The sequence below is a fragment of the Elgaria multicarinata genome, chromosome 6, assembly GCF_023053635.1.
Source record: "Elgaria multicarinata webbii isolate HBS135686 ecotype San Diego chromosome 6, rElgMul1.1.pri, whole genome shotgun sequence".
In the NCBI taxonomy this organism is placed as follows: Eukaryota; Metazoa; Chordata; class Lepidosauria; order Squamata; family Anguidae; genus Elgaria; species Elgaria multicarinata.
In genome coordinates this window covers 4,870,563-4,895,616 of record NC_086176.1, presented here as the reverse complement: position 1 = coordinate 4,895,616, position 25,054 = coordinate 4,870,563, and positions in this window count along the sequence as shown.

The window sequence follows — 25,054 nt, the reverse complement described above, 5'->3', positions numbered from 1 at the left end:
CTCTGTAATAAGGCACTCTATTGGAATCTCTACTATACTGCAGGAGATTGAGTGCTTCTAAAGTCACTGGTAACATCTCATTAATTAGCCCTTTTTAAGAGAAAAGCATTACAAAACAGGCCAATACGCGTATACATTGAAACATGTTCTCCAGGCGAGGTTTCCAATGCGTTTCCATGGTTCTACCCTGAGTAGGACTATTTTCGTGTATCTTTATATACATAACGTAAGTTTTGTGTTTTGTTGCCAATTCCAGTTAAACCCTTCAATAAAACGTTCCACAGGAGTCTTTACTATATATAGCAGTAGTCTGAGCGTTTTTGGTAACATATCACAAAAAGAAACATGAGGAAAGTTTTGTGTTTTCTTGCCAATTCTATTTACACTCTGTAATAAGGCACTCTATTGGAATCTCTACTATACTGCAGGAGATTGAGTGCTTCTAAAGTCACTGGTAACATCTCATTAATAAGCCCTTTTTAAGAGAAAAGCATTATCTGGCCATCCCCATCAAAACAGGCCAATACGCGTATAAATTTAAACATGTTCTCCAGGCCTGGTTTCCAATGCGCTTCCATGGGTCTACTTTGAGTAGGACTATTTTCGTGTATCTTTATATACATAACGCAAGTTTTGTGTTTTGTTGCCAATTCTATTTACACTCTGTAATAAGGCACTCTATTGGAATCTCTACTATACTGCAGGAGATTGAGCATTTCTGAAGTCACTGTTAGCATCTCATTAATAAGCCCTTTTTAAGAGAAACGCATTATCTGTCCATCCCCATCAAAACAGGCCAATACGCGTATACGTTGAAACATGTTCTCCAGGCCTGGTTTCCAATGCGTTTCCATGGGTCTACTCTGAGTAGGACTATTTTCTTGTTTCTTTATATACATAACGTAAGTTTTGTGTTTTGTTGCCAATTCTAGTTAAACCCTTCAATAAAACGTTCCACAGGAGACTTTACTATATATTGCAGTAGTCTGAGCGTTTTTGGTAACATATCACAAAAAGTCCTTTTTAAGAGAAACGCATGCCAGTCTACTGATTTACATTGAAACCCGTTCTAACGGCCTGGTTTCCAATGCATTTCCATAGGTCTACTCTGAGTAGGACTATTTTCGTGTTTCTTTATATACATAACGTAAGTTTTGTGTTTTGTTGCCAATTCTATTTACACTCTGTAATAAGGCACTCTATTGGAATCTCTACTATACTGCCGGAGAGTGAGCGTTTCTGAAGTCACTGTTAACATCTCATTAATAAGCCCTTTTTAAGAGAAAAGCATTACCTGTCCATCCCCATCAAAACAGGCCAATACGCGTATACATTCAAACATGTTCTCCAGGCCTGGTTTCCAATGCACTTCCATGGGTCTACTCTGAGTAGGACTATTTTCTTGTTTCTTAATATACATAACGTAAGTTTTGTGTTTTGTTGCCAATTCTAGTTAAACCCTTCAATAAAACGTTCCACAGGAGTCTTTACTATATATTGCAGTAGTCTGAGCGTTTTTGGTAACATATCACAAAAAGTCCTTTTTAAGAGAAACGCATGCCAATCTACTGATTTACATTGAAAGCCGTTCTCACGGCCTGGTTTCCAATGCATTTCCATGGGTCTACTCTGAGTAGGACTATTTTCGTGTTTCTTTATATACATAACCGCAAGTTTTGTGTTTTGTTGCCAATTCTATTTACACTCTGTAATAAGGCACTCTATTGGAATCTCTACTATACTGCAGGAGATTGAGCATTTCTGAAGTCACTGGTAGCATCTCATTAATAAGCCCTTCTTAAGAGAAAAGCATTATCTGTCCATCCCCATCAAAACAGGCCAATACGCGTATACATTGAAACCCATTCTCACGGCCTGGTTTCGAATAAATTTCCATGGGTCTACTCTGAGTAGGACTATTTTCTTGTTTCTTTATATACATAACGCAAGTTTTGTGTTTTGTTGCCAATTCTATTTACACTCTGTAATAAGGCACTCTAGTGGAATCTCTACTATACTGCAGGAGATTGAGTGCTTCTAAAGTCACTGGTAACATCTCATTAATTAGCCCTTTTTAAGAGAAAAGCATTACATGTCCATCCCCATCAAAACAGGCCAATACGCGTATACATTGAAACATGTTCTCCAGGCGTGGTTTCCAATGCGTTTCCATGGTTCTACCCTGAGTAGGACTATTTTCGTGTATCTTTATATACATAACGTAAGTTTTGTGTTTTGTTGCCAATTCCAGTTAAACCCTTCAATAAAACGTTCCACAGGAGTCTTTACTATATATAGCAGTAGTCTGAGCGTTTTTGGTAACATATCACAAAAAGAAACATGAGGAAAGTTTTGTGTTTTGTTGCCAATTCTATTTACACTCTGTAATAAGGCACTCTATTGGAATCTCTACTATACTGCAGGAGATTGAGTGCTTCTAAAGTCACTGGTAACATCTCATTAATAAGCCCTTTTTAAGAGAAAAGCATTATCTGTCCATCCCCATCAAAACAGGCCAATACGCGTATAAATTTAAACATGTTCTCCAGGCCCTCCCCGCCATGAGCTTCCATGGGTCTACTCTGAGTAGGAGTATTTTCGTGTATCTTTATATACATAACGTAAGTTTTGTGTTTTGTTGCCAATTCTAGGTAAAGCCTTCAATAAAACGTTCCACAGGAGTGTTTACTATATATTGCAGTAGTCTGAGCGTTTTTGGTAACATATCACAAAAAGTCCTTTTTAAGAGAAACGCATGCCAATCTACTGATTTAAATTGAAACCCGTTCTCACGGCCTGGTTTCCAATGCATTTCCATGGGTCTACTCTGAGTAGGACTATTTTCTTGTTTCTTTATATACATAACGTAAGTTTTGTGTTTTGTTGCCAATTCTATTTACACTCTGTAATAAGGCACTCTATTGGAATCTCTACTATACTGCAGGAGATTGAGCATTTCTGAAGTCACTGGTAACATCTCATTAATAAGCCCTTTTTAAGAAAAAAGCATTATCTGTCCATCCCCATCAAAACAGGCCAATACGCGTATATGTTGAAACATGTTCTCCACGCCTGGTTTCCAATGCGTTTCCATGGGTCTACTCTGAGTAGGACTATTTTCGTGTTTCGTATATACATAACGTAAGTTTTGTGTTTTGTTGCCAATTCTAGTTAAACCCTTCAATAAAACGTTCCACAGGAGTCTTTACTATATATTGCAGTAGTCTGAGCGTTTTTGGTAACATATCACAAAAAGGCCTTTTTAAGAGAAACGCATGCCAATCTACTGATTTACATTGAAACCCGTTCTCACGGCCTGGTTTCCAATGCATTTCCATGGGTCTACTCTGAGTAGGACTATTTTCGTGTTTCTTTATATACATAACGTAAGTTTTTTGTTTTGTTACCAATTCTATTTACACTCTGTAATAAGGCACTCTATTGGAATCTCTACTATACTGCAGGAGATTGACCGTTTCTGAAGTCACTGGTAACATCTCATTAATAAGCCCTTTCTAAGTGAAAAGCATTATCTGTCCATCCCCATCAGAACAGGCCAATACGCGTATACATTGAAACCCATTCTCACGGCATGGTTTCGAATAAATTTCCATGGGTCTACTCTGAGTAGGACTATTTTCTTGTTTCTTTATATACATAACGTAAGTTTTGTGTTTTGTTGCCAATTCCAGTTAAACCCTTCAATAAAACGTTCCACAGGAGTCTTTACTATATATAGCAGTAGTCTGAGCGTTTTTGGTAACATATCACAAAAAGAAACATGAGGAAAGTTTTGTGTTTTGTTGCCAATTCTATTTACACTCTGTAATAAGGCACTCTATTGGAATCTCTACTATACTGCAGGAGATTGAGCGTTTCTGAAGTCACTGGTAACATCTCATTAATAAGCCCTTTTTAAGAGAAAAGCATTATCTGTCCATCCTCATCAAAACAGGCCAATACGCGTATACGTTGAAACATGTTCTCCAGGCCTGGTTTCCAATGCGCTTCCATGGGTCTACTCTGAGTAGGACTATTTTCGTGTTTCCGTATATACATAACGTAAGTTTTGTGTTTTGTTGCCAATTCTAATTAAACCCTTCAATAAAACGTTCCACAGGAGTCTTTACTATATATTGCAGTAGTCTGAGCGTTTTTGGTAACATATCACAAAAAGTCCTTTTTAAGAGAAACGCATGCCAATCTACTGATTTACATTGAAAGCCGTTCTCACGGCCTGGTTTCCAATGCATTTCCATGGGTCTACTCTGAGTAGGACTATTTTCGTGTTTCTTTATATACATAACGTAAGTTTTGTGTTTTGTTGCCAATTCTATTTACACTCTGTAATAACGCACTCTATTGGAATCGCTACTATACTGCAGGAGATTGAGCATTTCTGAAGTCACTGGTAACATCTCATTAATAAGACCTTTTTAAGAGAAAAGCGTTATCAGTCCATCCCCATCAAAACAGGCCAATACGCGTATACATTGAAACATGTTCTCCAGGCCTGGTTTCCAAAGCATTTCCATGGGTCTACTCTGAGTAGGACTATTTTCTTGTTTCTTTATATACATAACGCAAGTTTTGTGTTTTGTTGCCAATTCTGTTTACACTCTGTAATAAGGCACTCTATTGGAATCTCTACTATACTGCAGGAGATTGAGCATTTCTGAAGTCACTGGTAGCATCTCATTAATAAGCCCTTTTTAAGAGAAACGCATTATCTGTCCATCCCCATCAAAACAGGCCAATACGCGTATACGTTGAAACATGTTCTCCAGGCCTGGTTTCCAATGCGTTTCCATGGGTCTACTCTGAGTAGGACTATTTTCTTGTTTCTTTATATACATAACGTAAGTTTTGTGTTTTGTTGCCAATTCTAGTTAAACCCTTCAATAAAACGTTCCACAGGAGACTTTACTATATATTGCAGTAGTCTGAGCGTTTTTGGTAACATATCACAAAAAGTCCTTTTTAAGAGAAACGCATGCCAGTCTACTGATTTACATTGAAACCCGTTCTCACGGCCTGGTTTCCAATGCATTTCCATGGGTCTACTCTGAGTAGGACTATTTTCGTGTTTCTTTATATACATAACGTAAGTTTTGTGTTTTGTTGCCAATTCTATTTACACTCTGTAATAAGGCACTCTATTGGAATCTCTACTATACTGCAGGAGAGTGAGCGTTTCTGAAGTCACTGTTAACATCTCATTAATAAGCCCTTTTTAAGAGAAAAGCATTACCTGTCCATCCCCATCAAAACAGGCCAATACGCGTATACATTGAAACATGTTCTCCAGGCCTGGTTTCCAATGCACTTCCATTGGTCTACTCTGAGTAGGACTATTTTCTTGTTTCTTAATATACATAACATACGTTTTGTGTTTTGTTGCCAATTCTAGTTAAACCCTTCAATAAAACGTTCCACAGGAGTCTTTACTATATATTGCAGTAGTCTGAGCGTTTTTGGTAACATATCACAAAAAGTCCTTTTTAAGAGAAACGCATGCCAGTCTACTGATTTACATTGAAACCCGTTCTCACGGCCTGGTTTCCAATGCATTTCCATGGGTCTACTCTGAGTAGGACTATTTTCGTGTTTCTTTATATACATAACGTAAGTTTTTTGTTTTGTTGCCAATTCTATTTACACTCTGTAATAAGGCACTCTATTGGAATCTCTACTATACTGCAGGAGATTGAGCATTTCTGAAGTCACTGGTAGCATCTCATTAATAAGCCCTTCTTAAGAGAAAAGCATTATCTGTCCATCCCCATCAAAACAGGCCAATACGCGTATACATTGAAACCCAATCTCACGGCCTGGTTTCGAATAAATTTCCATGGGTCTACTCTGAGTAGGACTATTTTCTTGTTTCTTTATATACATAACGCAAGTTTTGTGTTTTGTTGCCAATTCTATTTACACTCTGTAATAAGGCACTCTAATGGAATCTCTACTATACTGCAGGAGATTGAGTGCTTCTAAAGTCACTGTTAACATCTCATTAATAAGCCCTTTTTAAGAGAAAAGCATTATCTGTCCATCCCCATCAAAACAGGCCAATACGCGTATAAATTTAAACATGTTCTCCAGGCCTGGTTTTCAATGCGCTTCCAAGGGTCTACTCTGAGTAGGACTATTTTCGTGTATCTTTATATACATAACGTAAGTTTTGTGTTTTGTTGCCCATTCTAGTTAAAGCCTTCAATAAAACGTTCCACAGGAGTGTTTACTATATATTGCAGTAGTCCGAGCGTTTTTGGTAACATATCACAAAAAGTCCTTTTTAAGAGAAACGCATGCCAATCTACTGATTTACATTGAAACCCGTTCTCACGGCCTGGTTTCCAATGCATTTCCATGGGTCTACTCTGAGTAGGACTATTTTCTTGTTTCTTTATATACATAATGTAAGTTTTTTGTTTTGTTGCCAATTCTATTTACACTCTGTAATAAGTTACTCTATTGGAATCTCTACTACACTGCAGGAGATTGAGCATTTCTGAAGTCACTGGTAACATCTCATTAATAAGCCCTTTTTAAGAAAAAAGCATTATCTGTCCATCCCCATCAAAACAGGCCAATACGCGTATATGTTGAAACATATTCTCCAGGCCTGGTTTCCAATGCGTTTCCATGGGTCTACTCTGAGTAGGACTATTTTCGTGTTTCGTATATACATAACGTAAGTTTTGTGTTTTGTTGCCAATTCTAGTTAAACCCTTCAATAAAACGTTCCACAGGAGTCTTTACTATATATTGCAGTAGTCTGAGCGTTTTTGGTAACATATCACAAAAAGTCCTTTTTAAGAGAAACGCATGCCAATCTACTGATTTACATTGAAACCCGTTCTCACGGCCTGGTTTCCAATGCATTTCCATGGGTCTACTCTCAGTAGAACTATTTTCTTGTTTCTTTATGTACATAACGTTAGTTTTGTGTTTTGTTGCCAATTCTAGTTAAACCCTTCAATAAAACGTTCCACAGGAGTCTTTACTATATATTGCAGTAGTCTGAGCGTTTTTGGTAACATATCACAAAAAGTCCTTTTAAAGAGAAACGCATGCCAATCTACTGATTTACATTGAAACCCGTTCTCACGGCCTGGTTTCCAATGCATTTCCATGGGTCTACTCTGAGTAGGACTATTTTCTTGTTTCTTTATATACATAACGTAAGTTTTTTGTTTTGTTACCAATTCTATTTACACTCTGTAATAAGGCACTCTACTGGAATCTCTACTATACTGCAGGAGATTGAGCGTTTCTGAAGTCACTGGTAACATCTCATTAATAAGCCCTTCTTAAGAGAAAAGCATTATCTGTCCATCCCCATCAGAACAGGCCAATACGCGTATACATTGAAACATGTTCTCCAAGCCTGGTTTCCAAAGCGTTTCCATGGGTCTACTCTGAGTAGGACTATTTTCTTGTTTCTTTATATAAATAACGTAAGTTTTGTATTTTGTTGCCAATTCTAGTTAAACCCTTCAATAATACGTTCCACAGGAGTCTTTCCTATACATTGCAGTAGTCTGAGCGTTTTTGGTAACATATCACAAAAAGTCCTTTTTAAGAGAAACGCATGCCAATCTACTGATTTACATTGAAACACGTTCTCACGGCCTGGTTTCCAATACATTTCCATGGGTCTACTCTGAGTAGGACTATTTTCGTGTTTCTTTATATACATAACGTAAGTTTTGTGTTTTGTTGCCAATTCCAGTTAAACCCTTCAATAAAACGTTCCACAGGAGTCTTTACTATATATAGCAGTAGTCTGAGCGTTTTTGGTAACATATCACAAAAAGAAACATGAGGAAAGTTTTGTGTTTTGTTGCCAATTCTATTTAAACTCTGTAATAATGCACTCTATTGGAATCTCTACTATACTGCAGGAGATTGAGCGTTTTTGAAGTCACTGGTAACATCTCATTAATAAGCCCTTCTTAAGAGAAAAGCATTATCTGTCCATCCCCATCAAAACAGGCCAATACGCTTATACGTTGAAACATGTTCTCCAGGCCTGGTTTCCAATGCGCTTCCATGGGTCTACTCTGAGTAGGTCTATTTTCGTGTTTCCGTATATACATAACGTAAGTTTTGTGTTTTGTTGCCAATTCAAATTAAACCCTTCAATAAAACGTTCCACAGGAGTCTTTACTATATATTGCAGTAGTCTGAGCGTTTTTGGTAACATATCACAAAAAGTCAATTTTAAGAGAAACGCATGCCAATCTACTGATTTTCATTGAAACATGTTCTCCAGGCCTGGTTTCCAATGCATTTCCATGGGTCTACTCTGAGTAGGACTATTTTCTTGTTTCTTTATATACATAACGTAAGTTTTGTGTATTGTTGCCTATTCTATTTACACTCTGTAATAAGGCACTCTATTGGAATCTCTGCTATACTGCAGGAGATTGAGCGTTTCTGAAGTCACAGGTAACATCTCATTAATAAGCCTTTTTTAAGAGAAAAGCATTATCTGTCCATCCCCATCAAAACAGGCCAATACGCGTATACATTGAAATATGTTCTCAAGGCCTGGTTTCCAATGCATTTCCATGGGTCTACTCTGAGTAGGACTATTTTCTTGTTTCTTTATATACATAACGTAAGTTTTGTGTTTTGTTGCCAATTCTAGTTAAACCCTTCAATAAAACGTTCCACAGGAGTCTTTACTATATATTGCAGTAGTCTGAGCGTTTTTGGTAACCTATCACAAAAAGTCCTTTTTAAGAGAAACGCATGCCAATCTACTGATTTACATTGAAACCCGTTCTCACGGCCTGGTTTCCAATGCATTTCCATGGGTCTACTCTGAGTAGGACTATTTTCTTGTTTCTTTATGTACATAACGTTAGTTTTGTGTTTTGTTGCCAATTCTAGTTAAACCCTTCAATAAAACGTTCCACAGGAGTCTTTACTATATATTGCAGTAGTCTGAGCGTTTTTGGTAACCTATCACAAAAAGTCCTTTTTAAGAGAAACGCATGCCAATCTACTGATTTTCATTGAAACCCGTTCTCACGGCCTGGTTTCGAATGCATTTCCATGGGTCTACTCTGAGTAGGACTATTTTCTTGTTTCTTTATATAAATAACGTAAGTTTTGTGTTTTGTTGCCTATTCTATTTACTCTCTGTAATAAGGCACTCTATTGGAATCGCTACTATACTGCAGGAGATTGAGCATTTCTGAAGTCACTGGTAACATCTCATTAATAAGACCTTTTTAAGAGAAAAGCGTTATCTGTCCATCCCCATCAAAACAGGCCAATACGCGTATACATTGAAACATGTTCTCCAGGCCTGGTTTCCAAAGCATTTCCATGGGTCTACTCTGAGTAGGACTATTTTCTTGTTTCTTTATATACATAACGCAAGTTTTGTTTTTTGTTGCCAATTCTAATTACACTCTGTAATAAGGCACTCTATTGGAATCTCTACTATACTGCAGGAGATTGAGCATTTCTGAAGTCACTGGTAGCATCTCATTAATAAGCCCTTTTTTAAGAGAAACGCATTATCTGTCCATCCCCATCAAAACAGGCCAATACGCGTATACGTTGAAACATGTTCTCCAGGCCTGGTTTCCAATGCGTTTCCATGGGTCTACTCTGAGTAGGACTATTTTCTTGTTTCTTTATATACATAACGTAAGTTTTTTGTTTTGTTACCAATTCTATTTACACTCTGTAATAAGGCACTCTATTGGAATCTCTACTATACTGTAGGAGATTGAGCGTTTCTGAAGTCACTGGTAACATCTCATTAATAAGCCCTTTTTAAGAGAAACGCATTATCTGTCCATCCCCATCAAAACAGGCCAATACGCGTATACGTTGAAACATGTTCTCCAGGCCTGGTTTCCAATGCGTTTCCATGGGTCTACTCTGAGTAGGACTATTTTCTTGTTTCTTTATATACATAACGTACGTTTTGTGTTTTGTTGCCAATTATAGTTAAACCCTTCAATAAAACGTTCCACAGGAGTCTTTACTATATATTGCAGTAGTCTGAGCGTTTTTGGTAACATATCACAAAAAGTCCTTTTTAAGAGAAACGCATGCCAATCTACTGATTTACATTGAAACCCGTTCTCACGGCCTGGTTTCCAATGCATTTCCATGGGTCTACTCTGAGTAGGACTATTTTCGTGTTTCTTTATATACATAACGTAAGTTTTGTGTTTTGTTGCCAATTCTATTTACACTCTGTAATAAGGCACTCTATTGGAATCTCTACTATACTGCAGGAGATTGAGCGTTTCTGAAGTCACTGGTAACATCTCATTAATAAGCCCTTTTTAAGAGAAAAGCATTATCTGTCCATCCCCATCATAACAGGCCAATACGCGTATACATTGAAACATGTTCTCCAAGCCTGGTTTCCAAAGCGTTTCCATGGGTCTACTCTGAGTAGGACTATTTTCTTGTTTCTTTATATAAATAACGTAAGTTTTGTATTTTGTTGCCAATTCTAGTTAAACCCTTCAATAATACGTTCCACAGGAGTCTTTCCTATACATTGCAGTAGTCTGAGCGTTTTTGGTAACATATCACAAAAAGTCCTTTTTAAGAGAAACGCATGCCAATCTACTGATTTACATTGAAACACGTTCTCACGGCCTGGTTTCCAATGCATTTCCATGGGTCTACTCTGAGTAGGACTATTTTCGTGTTTCTTTATATACATAACGTAAGTTTTGTGTTTTGTTGCCAATTCCAGTTAAACCCTTCAATAAAACGTTCCACAGGAGTCTTTACTATATATAGCAGTAGTCTGAGCGTTTTTGGTAACATATCACAAAAAGAAACATGAGGAAAGTTTTGTGTTTTGTTGCCAATTCTATTTAAACTCTGTAATAAGGCACTCTATTGGAATCTCTACTATACTGCAGGAGATTGAGCGTTTCTGAAGTCACTGGTAACATCTCATTAATAAGCCCTTCTTAAGAGAAAAGCATTATCTGTCTATCCCCATCAAAACAGGCCAATACGCTTATACGTTGAAACATGTTCTCCAGGCCTGGTTTCCAATGCGCTTCCATGGGTCTACTCTGAGTAGGTCTATTTTCGTGTTTCCGTATATACATAACGTAAGTTTTGTGTTTTGTTGCCAATTCAAATTAAACCCTTCAATAAAACGTTCCACAGGAGTCTTTACTATATATTGCAGTAGTCTGAGCGTTTTTGGTAACATATCACAAAAAGTCCATTTTAAGAGAAACGCATGCCAATCTACTGATTTACATTGAAACATGTTCTCCAGGCCTGGTTTCCAATGCATTTCCATGGGTCTACTCTGAGTAGGACTATTTTCTTGTTTCGCTCTCCTTTACTCCTCACATCGAGGCTGCAGCTAAATCCTGTCGTTTCTTCCTATATAATATTGCCAGGATTCGACCATTTTTGTCTGTCTCTTCTGCCAAGACTCTCGTTCATGCACTGGTTATCTCTCGGCTGGACTACTGCAACCTTCTTCTCTCTGGCCTTCCTTCGTCTCACATCAGTCCGCTGGTCTCTGTCCACCACTCTGCCGCTAAGATCATCTTCCTGGCCCGCCGCTCTGACCATGTCACTCCACTTCTGAAATCTCTTCATTGGCTTCCAATTCACTCCAGAATCCAATATAAACTTCTCCTGCTGACCTTCAAGGCTCTTCACGGTCTAGCTCCTCCCTATCTCTCCTCTCTCATCTCACACTATCCCCCCGCCCGGGCTCTCCGCTCCTCTGATGCCATGCTTCTCGCCTGCCCAAGGACCTCCACTTCCCTTACTCGGCTTCGTCCTTTTTCTTCTGCTGCCCCTTACGCCTGGAACGCTCTTCCAGAACACTTGAGAACTACAAACTCAATCACTGCTTTTAAAACTCAGCTAAAAACTTTTCTTTTCCCTATAGCCTTCAAATATTGAGTTTGTTCTGACTCTATACTATTAGCTTTACCCTACCCGGTGCCTGTTTACACTTCCCTGTGCCTGTTTGCATTCTCCTTCCCTCTTTATTGTTAACTACAACTTATTAGATTGTAAGCCTATGCGGCAGGGTCTTGCTATGTACTGTGTTATCTGTACAGCACCATGTACATTGATGGTGCTATATAAATAAATAATAATAATAATAATAATAATAATTTCCATGGGTCTACTCTGAGTAGGACTATTTTCTTGTTTCTTTATATAAATAACGTAAGTTTTGTGTTTTGTTGCCTATTCTATTTACACTCTGTAATAAGGCACTCTATTGGAATCGCTACTATACTGCAGGAGATTGAGCATTTCTGAAGTCACTGGTAACATCTCATTAATAAGACCTTTTTAAGAGAAAAGCGTTATCTGTCCATCCCCATCAAAACAGGCCAATACGCGTATACATTGAAACATGTTCTCCAGGCCTGGTTTCCAAAGCATTTCCATGGGTCTACTCTGAGTAGGACTATTTTCTTGTTTCTTTATATACATAACGCAAGTTTTGTTTTTTGTTGCCAATTCTAATTACACTCTGTAATAAGGCACTCTATTGGAATCTCTACTATACTGCAGGAGATTGAGCATTTCTGAAGTCACTGGTAGCATCTCATTAATAAGCCCTTTTTTAAGAGAAACGCATTATCTGTCCATCCCCATCAAAACAGGCCAATACGCGTATACGTTGAAACATGTTCTCCAGGCCTGGTTTCCAATGCGTTTCCATGGGTCTACTCTGAGTAGGACTATTTTCTTGTTTCTTTATATACATAACGTAAGTTTTTTGTTTTGTTACCAATTCTATTTACACTCTGTAATAAGGCACTCTATTGGAATCTCTACTATACTGCAGGAGATTGAGCGTTTCTGAAGTCACTGGTAACATCTCATTAATAAGCCCTTTTTAAGAGAAACGCATTATCTGTCCATCCCCATCAAAACAGGCCAATACGCGTATACGTTGAAACATGTTCTCCAGGCCTGGTTTCCAATGCGTTTCCATGGGTCTACTCTGAGTAGGACTATTTTCTTGTTTCTTTATATACATAACGTACGTTTTGTGTTTTGTTGCCAATTCTAGTTAAACCCTTCAATAAAACGTTCCACAGGAGTCTTTACTATATATTGCAGTAGTCTGAGCGTTTTTGGTAACATATCACAAAAAGTCCTTTTTAAGAGAAACGCATGCCAATCTACTGATTTACATTGAAACCCGTTCTCACGGCCTGGTTTCCAATGCATTTCCATGGGTCTACTCTGAGTAGGACTATTTTCGTGTTTCTTTATATACATAACGTAAGTTTTGTGTTTTGTTACCAATTCTATTTACACTCTGTAATAAGGCACTCTATTGGAATCTCTACTATACTGCAGGAGATTGACCGTTTCTGATGTCACTGGTAACATCTCATTAATAAGCCCTTTCTAAGTGAAAAGCATTATCTGTCCATCCCCATCAGAACAGGCCAATACGCGTATACATTGAAACCCATTCTCACGGCCTGGTTTCGAATAAATTTCCATGGGTCTACTCTGAGTAGGACTATTTTCTTGTTTCTTTATATACATAACGTAAGTTTTGTGTTTTGTTGCCAATTCCAGTTAAACCCTTCAATAAAACGTTCCACAGGAGTCTTTACTATATATAGCAGTAGTCTGAGCGTTTTTGGTAACATATCACAAAAAGAAACATGAGGAAAGTTTTGTGTTTTGTTGCCAATTCTATTTACACTCTGTAATAAGGCACTCTATTGGAATCTACAATGATTTACATTGAAAGCCGTTCTCACGGCCTGGTTTCCAATGCATTTCCATGGGTCTACTCTGAGTAGGACTATTTTCTTGTTTCTTTATATACATAACGCAAGTTTTGAGTTTTGCTGCCAATTCTATTTACACTCTGTAATAAGGCACTCTATTGGAATCTCTACTATACTGCAGGAGATTGAGTGCTTCTAAAGTCACTGTTAACATCTCATTAATAAGCCCTTTTTAAGAGAAAAGCATTATCTGTCCATCCACATCAAAACAGGCCAATACGCGTATAAATTTAAACATGTTCTCCAGGCCTGGTTTCTCATGCGCTTCCATGGGTCTACTCTGAGTAGGACTATTTTCGTGTATCTTTATATACATAACGTAAGTTTTGTGTTTTGTTGCCAATTCTAGTTAAAGCCTTCAATAAAACGTTCCACAGGAGTCTTTACTATATATTGCAGTAGTCTTAGCGTTTTTGGTAACATATCACAAAAAGTCCTTTTTAAGAGAAACGCATGCCAATCTACTGATTTACATGGAAACCCGTTCTCACGGCCTGGTTTCCAATGCATTTCCATGGGTCTACTCTGAGTAGGACTATTTTCTTGTTTCTTTATATACATAACGTAAGTTTTTTGTTTTGCTGCCAATTCTAGTTAAACCCTTCAATAAAACGTTCCACAGGAGTCTTTACTATATATTGCAGTAGTCTGAGCGTTTTTGGTAACATATCACAAAATGTCCTTTTTAAGAGAAACGCATGCCAATCTACTTATTTACATTGAAAGCCGTTCTCACGGCCTGGTTTCCAATGCATTTCCATGGGTCTACTCTGAGTAGGACTATTTTCGTGTTTCTTTATATACATAACGCAAGTTTTGTGTTTTGTTGCCAATTCTATTTACACTCTGTAATAAGGCACTCTATTGGAATCTCTACTATACTGCAGGAGATTGAGCATTTCTGAAGTCACTGGTAGCATCTCATTAATAAGCCCTTCTTAAGAGAAAAGCATTATCTGTCCATCCCCATCAAAACAGGCCAATACGCGTATACATTGAAACCCATTCTCACGGCCTGGTTTCGAATAAATTTCCATGGGTCTACTCTGAGTAGGACTATTTTCTTGTTTCTTTATATACATAACGCAAGTTTTGTGTTTTGTTGCCAATTCTATTTACACTCTGTAATAAGGCACTCTATTGGAATCTCTACTATACTGCAGGAGATTGAGTGCTTCTAAAGTCACTGTTAACATCTCATTAATAAGCCCTTTTTAAGAGAAAAGCATTATCTGTCCATCCCCATCAAAACAGGCCAATACGCGTATAAATTTAAACATGTTCTCCAGGCCTGGTTTCCAATGCGCTTCCATGGGTCTACTCTGAGTAGGACTATTTTCGTGTAACTTTATATACATAATGTAAGTTTTGTGTTTTGTTGCCCATTCTAGTTAAATCTTCAATAAAACGTTCCACAGGAGTGTTTACTATATATTTCAGTAGTCTGAGCGTTTTTGGTAACATATCACAAAAAGTCCTTTTTAAGAGAAACGCATGCCAATCTACTGATTGACATGGAAACCCGTTCTCACGGCCTGGTTTCCAATGCATTTCCATGGGTCTACTCTGAGTAGGACTATTTTCTTGTTTCTTTATATACATAACGTAAGTTTTTTGTTTTGTTGCCAATTCTATTTACACTCTGTAATATGGCACTCTATTGGAATCTCTACTATACTGCAGGAGATTGAGCATTTCTGAAGTCACTGGTAACATCTCATTAATAAGCCCTTTTTAAGAAAAAAGCATTATCTGTCCATCCCCATCAAAACAGGCCAATACGCGTATATGTTGAAACATGTTCTCCAGGCCTGGTTTCCAATGCGTTTCCATGGGTCTACTCTGAGTAGGACTATTTTCGTGTTTCGTATATACATAACGTAAGTTTTGTGTTTTGTTGCCAATTCTAGTTAAACCCTTCAATAAAACGTTCCACAGGAGTCTTTACTATATATTGCAGTAGTCTGAGCGTTTTTGGTAACATATCACAAAAAGTCCTTTTTAAGAGAAACGCATGCCAATCTACTGATTTACATTGAAACCCGTTCTTACGGCCTGGTTTCCAATGCATTTCCATGGGTCTACTCTGAGTAGAACTATTTTCTTGTTTCTTTATGTACATAACGTTAGTTTTGTGTTTTGTTGCCAATTCTATTTACACTCTGTAATAAGGCACTCTACTGGAATCTCTACTATACTGCAGGAGATTGAGCGTTTCTGAAGTCACTGGTAACATCTCATTAATAAGCCCTTCTTAAGAGAAAAGCATTATCTGTCCATCCCCATCAGAACAGGCCAATACGAGTATACATTGAAACCCATTCTCACGGACTGGTTTCAAATAAATTTCCATGGGTCTACTCTGAGTAGGACTATTTTCTTGTTTCTTTATATACATAACGTAAGTTTTTTGTTTTGTTGCCAATTCTATTTACACTCTGTAATAAGGCACTCTATTGGAATCTCTACTATACTGCAGGAGATTGAGCATTTCTGAAGTCACTGGTAACATCTCATTAATAAGCCCTTTTTAAGAAAAAAGCATTATCTGTCCATCCCCATCAAAACAGGCCAATACGCGTATATGTTGAAACATGTTCTCCAGGCCTGATTTCCAATGCGCTTCCATGGGTCTACTCTGAGTAGGACTATTTTCGTTTTACTTTATATACATAACGTAAGTTTTGTGTTTTGTTGCCAATTCTAGTTAAACCCTTCAATAAAACATTCCACAGGAGTCTTTACTATATATTGCAGTAGTCTGAGCGTTTTTGGTAACATATCACAAAAAGTCCTTTTTAAGAGAAACGCATGCCAATCTACTGATTTACATTGAAACCCGTTCTCACGGCCTGGTTTCCAATGCATTTCCATGGGTCTACTCTGAGTAGGACTATTTTCTTGTTTCTTTATATACGTAACGTAAGTTTTGTGTTTTGTTGCCAATTCTAGTTAAACCCTTCAATAAAACGTTCCAGAGGAGTCTTTACTATATATTGCAGTAGTCTGAGCGTTTTTGGTAACATATCACAAAAAAGTCCTTTTTAAGAGAAACGCATGCCAGTCTACTGATTTACATTGAAACCCGTTCTCACGGCCTGGTTTCGAATGCATTTCCATGGGTCTACTCTGAGTAGAACTATTTTCTTGTTTCTTTATATACATAACGCAAGTTTTGTGTTTTGTTGCCAATTCTATTTACACTCTGTAATAAGGCACTCTATTGGAATCTCTACTAAACTGCAGGAGATTGAGCGTTTCTGAAGTCACTGGTAACATCTCATTAATAAGCCCTTCTTAAGAGAAAAGCGTTATCTGTCCATCCCCATCAGAACAGGCCAATACGCGTATACATTGAAACCCATTCTCACGGCCTGGTTTCGAATAAATTTCCATGGGTCTACTCTGAGTAGGACTATTTTCTTGTTTCTTTATATACATAACGTAAGTTTTGTGTTTTGTTGCCAATTCCAGTTAAACCCTTCAATAAAACGTTCCACAGGAGTCTTTACTATATATAGCAGTAGTCTGAGCGTTTTTGGTAACATATCACAAAAAGAAACATGAGGAAAGTTTTGTGTTTTGTTGCCAATTCTATTTAAACTCTGTAATAAGGCACTCTATTGGAATCTCTACTATACTGCAGGAGATTGAGCTTTTCTGAAGTCCCTGGTAACATCTCATTAATAAGCCCTTTTTAAGAGAAAAGCATTATCTGTCCATCCCCATCAAAACAGGCCAATACGCTTATACGTTTAAACATGTTCTCCAGGACTGGTTTCCAATGCGCTTCCATGGGTCTACTCTGAGTAGGTCTATTTTCGTGTTTCCGTATATACATAACGTAAGTTTTGTGTTTTGTTGCCAATTCAAATTAAACCCTTCAATAAAACGTTCCACAGGAGTCTTTACTATATATTGCAGTAGTCTGAGCGTTTTTGGTAACATATCACAAAAAGTCCATTTTAAGAGAAACGCATGTCAATCTACTGATTTACATTGAAACATGTTCTCCAGGCCTGGTTTCCAATGCATTTCCATGGGTCTACTCTGAGTAGGACTATTTTCTTGTTTCTTTATATACATAACGTAAGTTTTGTGTTTTGTTGCCAATTCTATTTACACTCTGTAATAAGGCACTCTATTGGAATCTCTACTATACTGCAGGAGATTGAGCGTTTCTGAAGTCACTGGTAACATCTCATTAATAAGCCCTTTTTAAGAGAAAAGCATTATCTTTCCATCCCCATCATAACAGGCCAATACGCGTATACATTGAAACATGTTCTCCAAGCCTGGTTTCCAAAGCGTTTCCATGGGTCTACTCTGAGTAGGACTATTTTCTTGTTTCTTTATATACATAACGTAAGTTTTGTGTTTTGTTGCCAATTCTATTTACACTCTGTAATAAGGCACTCTATTGGAATCTCTACTAAACTCCAGGAGATTGAGCGTTTCTGAAGTCACTGGTAACATCTCATTAATAAGCCCTTCTTAAGAGAAAAGCATTATCTGTCCATCGCCATCAGAACAGGCCAATACGCGTATACATTGAAACCCGTTCTCACGGCCTGGTTTCCAATGAATTTCCATGGCTCTACTCTGAGTAGGACTATTTTCGTGTTTCTTTATATACATAACGTAAGTTTTTTGTTTTGTTGCCAATTCTATTTACACTCTGTAATAAGGCACTCTATTGGAATCTCTACTATACTGCAGGAGATTGAGCGTTTCTGAAGTCACTGTTAACATCTCATTAATAAGCCCTTTTTAAGAGAAAAGCATTACCTGTCCATCCCCATCAAAACAGGCCAATACGCGTATACATTGAAACATGTTCTCCAGGCCTGGTTTCCAATGCACTTCCATGGGTCTACTCTGAGTAGGACTATTTTCTTGTTTCTTAATATACATAACATAAGTTTTGTGTTTTGTTGCCAATTCTAGTTAAACCCTTCAATAAAACGTTCCACAGGAGTCTTTACTATATATTGCAGTAGTCTGAGCGTTTTTGGGAACATATCACAAAAAGTCCTTTTTAAGAGAAACGCATGCCAATCTACTGATTTACATTGAAACCCGTTCTTACGGCCTGGTTTCCAATGCATTTCCATGGGTCTACTCTGAGTAGAACTATTTTCTTGTTTCTTTATGTACATAACGTTAGTTTTGTGTTTTGTTGCCAATTCTAGTTAAACCCTTCAATAAAACGTTCCACAGGAGTCTTTACTATATATTGCAGTAGTCTGAGCGTTTTTGGTAACATATCACAAAAAGTCCTTTTAAAGAGAAACGCATGCCAATCTACTGATTTACATTGAAACCCGTTCTCACGGCCTGGTTTCCAATGCATTTCCATGGGTCTACTCTGAGTAGGACTATTTTCTTGTTTCTTTATATACATAACGTAAGTTTTGTGTTTTGTTGCCAATTCTATTTACAATCTGTAATAAGGCACTCTATTGGAATCTCTACTATACTGCAGGAGATTGAGCGTTTCTGAAGTCACTGGTAACATCTCATTAATAAGCCCTTTTTAAGAGAAAAGCATTATCTGTCCATCCCCATCAAAACAGGCCAATACGCTTATACGTTGAAACATGTTCTCCAAGCCTCGTTTCCAATGCGCTTCCATGGGTCTACTCTGAGTAGGACTATTTTCGTGTTTCTTTATATAAATAACGTAAGTTTTGTGTTTTGTTGCCAATTCTAGTTAAACCCTTCAATAAAACGTTCCACAGGAGTCTTTACTATATATTGCAGTAGTCTGAGCGTTTTTGGTAACATATCACAAAAAGTCCTTTTTAAGAGAAACGCATGCCAGTCTACTGATTTACATTGAAACCCGTTCTCATGGCCTGGTTTCGAATGCATTTCCATGGGTCTACTCTGAGTAGAACTATTTTCTTGTTTCTTTATATACATAACGCAAGTTTTGTGTTTTGTTGCCAATTCTATTTACACTCTGTAATAAGGCACTCTATTGGAATCTCTACTAAACTGCAGGAGATTGAGCGTTTCTGAAGTCACTGGTAACATCTCATTAATAAGCCCTTCTTAAGAGAAAAGCATTATCTGTCCATCCCCATCAGAACAGGCCAATACGCGTATACATTGAAACCCGTTCTCACGGCCTGGTTTCCAATGAATTTCCATGGCTCTACTCTGAGTAGGACTATTTTCGTGTTTCTTTATATACATAACGTAAGTTTTGTGTTTTGTTGCCAATTCTATTTACACTCTGTAATAAGGCACTCTATTGGAATCTCTACTATACTGCAGGAGATTGAGCGTTTCTGAAGTCACCGTTAACATCTCATTAATAAGCCCTTTTTAAGAGAAAAGCATTACCTGTCCATCCCCATCAAAACAGGCCAATACGCGTATACATTGAAACATGTTCTCCAGGCCTGGTTTCCAATGCACTTCCATGGGTCTACTCTGAGTAGGACTATTTTCTTGTTTCTTAATATACATAACATAAGTTTTGTGTTTTGTTGCCAATTCTAGTTAAACCCTTCAATAAAACGTTCCACAGGAGTCTTTACTATATATTGCAGTAGTCTGAGCGTTTTTGGTAACATATCACAAAAAGTCCTTTTTAAGAGAAACGCATGCCAATCTACTGATTTACATTGAAACCCGTTCTTACGGCCTGGTTTCCAATGCATTTCCATGGGTCTACTCTGAGTAGAACTATTTTCTTGTTTCTTTATGTACATAACGTTAGTTTTGTGTTTTGTTGCCAATTCTAGTAAAACCCTTCAATAAAACGTTCCACAGGAGTCTTTACTATATATTGCAGTAGTCTGAGCGTTTTTGGTAACATATCACAAAAAGTCCTTTTAAAGAGAAACGCATGCCAATCTACTGATTTACTTTGAAACCCTTACTCACGGCCTGGTTTCCAATGCATTTCCATGGGTCTACTCTGAGTAGGACTATTTTCTTGTTTCTTTATATACATAACGTAAGTTTTTTGTTTTGTTGCCAATTCTATTTACACTCTGTAATAAGGCACTCTATTGGAATCTCTACTATACTGTAGGAGATTGAGCGTTTCTGAAGTCACTGGTAACATCTCATTAATAAGCCCTTTTTAAGAGAAAAGCATTATCTGTCCATCCTCATCAAAACAGGCCAATACGCGTATACGTTGAAACATGTTCTCCAGGCCTGGTTTCCAATGCGCTTCCATGGGTCTACTCTGAGTAGGACTATTTTCATGTTTCCGTATATACATAACGTAAGTTTTGTGTTTTGTTGCCAATTCTAATTAAACCCTTCAATAAAACGTTCCACAGGAGTCTTTACTATATATTGCAGTAGTCTGAGCGTTTTTGGTAACATATCACAAAAAGTCCTTTTTAAGAGAAACGCATGCCAATCTACTGATTTACATTGAAACCCGTTCTCACGGCCTGGTTTCCAATGCATTTCCATGGGTCTACTCTGAGTAGGACTATTTTCTTGTTTCTTTATATACATAACGTAAGTTTTGTGTTTTGTTACCAATTCTATTTACACTCTGTAATAAGGCACTCTATTGGAATCTCTACTATACTGCAGGAGATTGAGCGTTTCTGAAGTCACTGGTAACATCTCATTAATAAGCCCTTTTTAAGAGAAACGCATTATCTGTCCATTCCCATCAAAACAGGCCAATACGCTTATACGTTGAAACATGTTCTCCATGCCTGGTTTCCAATGCACTTCCATGGGTCTATTCTGAGTAGGACTATTTTCGTGTTTCTTTATATAAATAACGTAAGTTTTGTGTTTTGTTGCCAATTCTAGTTAAACCCTTCAATAAAACGTTCCACAGGAGTCTTTACTATATATTGCAGTAGTCTGAGCGTTTTTGGTAACATATCACAAAAAGTCCATTTTAAGAGAAACGCATGTCAATCTACTGATTTACATTGAAACATGTTCTCCAGGCCTGGTTTCCAATGCATTTCCATGGGTCTACTCTGAGTAGGACTATTTTCTTGTTTCTTTATATACATAACGTAAGTTTTGTGTTTTGTTGCCAATTCTATTTACACTCTGTAATAAGGCACTCTATTGGAATCTCTACTATACTGCAGGAGATTGAGCGTTTCTGAAGTCACTGGTAACATCTCATTAATAAGCCCTTTTTAAGAGAAAAGCATTATCTTTCCATCCCCATCATAACAGGCCAATACGCGTATACATTGAAACATGTTCTCCAAGCCTGGTTTCCAAAGCGTTTCCATGGGTCTACTCTGAGTAGGACTATTTTCTTGTTTCTTTATATACATAACGTAAGTTTTGTGTTTTGTTGCCAATTCTATTTACACTCTGTAATAAGGCACTCTATTGGAATCTCTACTAAACTCCAGGAGATTGAGCGTTTCTGAAGTCACTGGTAACATCTCATTAATAAGCCCTTCTTAAGAGAAAAGCATTATCTGTCCATCGCCATCAGAACAGGCCAATACGCGTATACATTGAAACCCGTTCTCACGGCCTGGTTTCCAATGAATTTCCATGGCTCTACTCTGAGTAGGACTATTTTCGTGTTTCTTTATATACATAACGTAAGTTTTTTGTTTTGTTGCCAATTCTATTTACACTCTGTAATAAGGCACTCTATTGGAATCTCTACTATACTGCAGGAGATTGAGCGTTTCTGAAGTCACTGTTAACATCTCATTAATAAGCCCTTTTTAAGAGAAAAGCATTACCTGTCCATCCCCATCAAAACAGGCCAATACGCGTATACATTGAAACATGTTCTCCAGGCCTGGTTTCCAATGCACTTCCATGGGTCTACTCTGAGTAGGACTATTTTCTTGTTTCTTAATATACATAACATAAGTTTTGTGTTTTGTTGCCAATTCTAGTTAAACCCTTCAATAAAACGTTCCACAGGAGTCTTTACTATATATTGCAGTAGTCTGAGCGTTTTTGGGAACATATCACAAAAAGTCCTTTTTAAGAGAAACGCATGCCAATCTACTGATTTACATTGAAACCCGTTCTTACGGCCTGGTTTCCAATGCATTTCCATGGGTCTACTCTGAGTAGAACTATTTTCTTGTTTCTTTATGTACATAACGTTAGTTTTGTGTTTTGTTGCCAATTCTAGTTAAACCCTTCAATAAAACGTTCCACAGGAGTCTTTACTATATATTGCAGTAGTCTGAGCGTTTTTGGTAACATATCACAAAAAGTCCTTTTAAAGAGAAACGCATGCCAATCTACTGATTTACATTGAAACCCGTTCTCACGGCCTGGTTTCCAATGCATTTCCATGGGTCTACTCTGAGTAGGACTATTTTCTTGTTTCTTTATATACATAACGTAAGTTTTGTGTTTTGTTGCCAATTCTATTTACAATCTGTAATAAGGCACTCTATTGGAATCTCTACTATACTGCAGGAGATTGAGCGTTTCTGAAGTCACTGGTAACATCTCATTAATAAGCCCTTTTTAAGAGAAAAGCATTATCTGTCCATCCCCATCAAAACAGGCCAATACGCTTATACGTTGAAACATGTTCTCCAAGCCTCGTTTCCAATGCGCTTCCATGGGTCTACTCTGAGTAGGACTATTTTCGTGTTTCTTTATATAAATAACGTAAGTTTTGTGTTTTGTTGCCAATTCTAGTTAAACCCTTCAATAAAACGTTCCACAGGAGTCTTTACTATATATTGCAGTAGTCTGAGCGTTTTTGGTAACATATCACAAAAAGTCCTTTTTAAGAGAAACGCATGCCAGTCTACTGATTTACATTGAAACCCGTTCTCATGGCCTGGTTTCGAATGCATTTCCATGGGTCTACTCTGAGTAGAACTATTTTCTTGTTTCTTTATATACATAACGCAAGTTTTGTGTTTTGTTGCCAATTCTATTTACACTCTGTAATAAGGCACTCTATTGGAATCTCTACTAAACTGCAGGAGATTGAGCGTTTCTGAAGTCACTGGTAACATCTCATTAATAAGCCCTTCTTAAGAGAAAAGCATTATCTGTCCATCCCCATCAGAACAGGCCAATACGCGTATACATTGAAACCCGTTCTCACGGCCTGGTTTCCAATGAATTTCCATGGCTCTACTCTGAGTAGGACTATTTTCGTGTTTCTTTATATACATAACGTAAGTTTTGTGTTTTGTTGCCAATTCTATTTACACTCTGTAATAAGGCACTCTATTGGAATCTCTACTATACTGCAGGAGATTGAGCGTTTCTGAAGTCACCGTTAACATCTCATTAATAAGCCCTTTTTAAGAGAAAAGCATTACCTGTCCATCCCCATCAAAACAGGCCAATACGCGTATACATTGAAACATGTTCTCCAGGCCTGGTTTCCAATGCACTTCCATGGGTCTACTCTGAGTAGGACTATTTTCTTGTTTCTTAATATACATAACATAAGTTTTGTGTTTTGTTGCCAATTCTAGTTAAACCCTTCAATAAAACGTTCCACAGGAGTCTTTACTATATATTGCAGTAGTCTGAGCGTTTTTGGTAACATATCACAAAAAGTCCTTTTTAAGAGAAACGCATGCCAATCTACTGATTTACATTGAAACCCGTTCTTACGGCCTGGTTTCCAATGCATTTCCATGGGTCTACTCTGAGTAGAACTATTTTCTTGTTTCTTTATGTACATAACGTTAGTTTTGTGTTTTGTTGCCAATTCTAGTAAAACCCTTCAATAAAACGTTCCACAGGAGTCTTTACTATATATTGCAGTAGTCTGAGCGTTTTTGGTAACATATCACAAAAAGTCCTTTTAAAGAGAAACGCATGCCAATCTACTGATTTACTTTGAAACCCTTACTCACGGCCTGGTTTCCAATGCATTTCCATGGGTCTACTCTGAGTAGGACTATTTTCTTGTTTCTTTATATACATAACGTAAGTTTTTTGTTTTGTTGCCAATTCTATTTACACTCTGTAATAAGGCACTCTATTGGAATCTCTACTATACTGTAGGAGATTGAGCGTTTCTGAAGTCACTGGTAACATCTCATTAATAAGCCCTTTTTAAGAGAAAAGCATTATCTGTCCATCCTCATCAAAACAGGCCAATACGCGTATACGTTGAAACATGTTCTCCAGGCCTGGTTTCCAATGCGCTTCCATGGGTCTACTCTGAGTAGGACTATTTTCATGTTTCCGTATATACATAACGTAAGTTTTGTGTTTTGTTGCCAATTCTAATTAAACCCTTCAATAAAACGTTCCACAGGAGTCTTTACTATATATTGCAGTAG